Raw genomic sequence first — 1332 nt, 5'->3', positions numbered from 1 at the left:
CCAGCATCCCACCTGGTCGCAACAGAGGAACTGAGTCAAACCGCAATCACCTACCTCAATCCTCCTCCAAACCATGCACCTCCAGCCAGCAGGGAAGATCTTGCCAGACGCAGTCAGATAACACCCACGTCTTCAGTGTCCTTCCATCACCTATCTTCACGTCCCGAGATGGCAAAATCAGAACACTGAGCCATCTCACTCAGTTGTGCATTTCACAGATGGGGAGAGAGGAGCACAGAGGCCAAGAGACTCCCCTGGAGTCACACAGTAATTACATTTTCTCTCAGCCTGACTTTCCCGGCAGGAATGGCTGCCCTTGTCAGTTTCTTCCCTTCCTGCTCCAGTCCCAGCCCCTGGGGCTTTGCTGGGCATTGCTCACAAACCAGGGGTGATACTCCACGCTAAGCTCGAGTTGCCGGCAGGCCACGGTCAGCACAGGAGAAGCAGAGGTCTTATATGAGAGGCCCCTCCTTCTGGCGGAAGGGGCCTCTGTGCCCCTCCCCACATTATCGCATTATTGGCTCCAGCTCTGGGCCCAACATCCCCTGCAGATTGGGCTGGCCACAGGCTGGGGGCACCACGATGTGAACTCTGCACCAATTCCTGGATGGGCAGTGAGTGGCAGATTCACATCTTTCACATCCTTTTACCCTCACAGCTGCCCAGCAAGGCAGCATCTCACTCCTTTCTACAGATGAAGGTGATGAGGTCACGGGGCAGGGGAGGAACTGACTTGATCCAGTTTTCACAGTTCACTCGGAGGTTCCAAGGATCCGTTTATAAGTGGAAAGACTGGCCCATAGTGAGAAGCGGGAATGCCCGTCGGTTCCGCTGTGTTGCCCTGGGGGAGCCATTTCCTCCAGCCACACTCAGTTTCCCACCTGAACAACAAAGACTTGGTTAAAGAATCTCCAAGAGAGCATCCTTTCATCTCTTGACATTATCACCAAAAGGGGGATCCCATATATTTGGCAACCCATAGCCACCCCCAAATGAGTCATTCCAGCTGGAGGTCTTGGGGTCCCACTGATCCTTTATTGCTTCTTCCATAAGGCGCATTTAAAAAAAAAAAAAACAACAACCCTCTTTCTGCTGATTTGCAAGTTGCCTTTAGGTGCACCTGGAGGTGTTCTCGGCCCTTCCTGCCACACACCGCGGGTCCTCCTGTGTCCTGACCTGCACTGTCTTCTGTTTGGCTCTGGCTGCAGCCCCTTTGCCTGGACCTACACCTGGAGTTTCTCTTTCCCACTTCCTTGCCTTTTCATTCTCACCCAGCCTGTGGCTATCCCAGGCCTGGACCTCCTAAGGCTGCACTTTTAAGTGGTCTCCAGG

Source organism: Lipotes vexillifer, unplaced genomic scaffold, assembly GCF_000442215.2.
Source record: "Lipotes vexillifer unplaced genomic scaffold, Lipotes_vexillifer_v1.1 scaffold53, whole genome shotgun sequence".
In the NCBI taxonomy this organism is placed as follows: domain Eukaryota; kingdom Metazoa; phylum Chordata; class Mammalia; order Artiodactyla; family Lipotidae; genus Lipotes; species Lipotes vexillifer.
Note: the sequence above shows the minus strand (reverse complement) of the source record.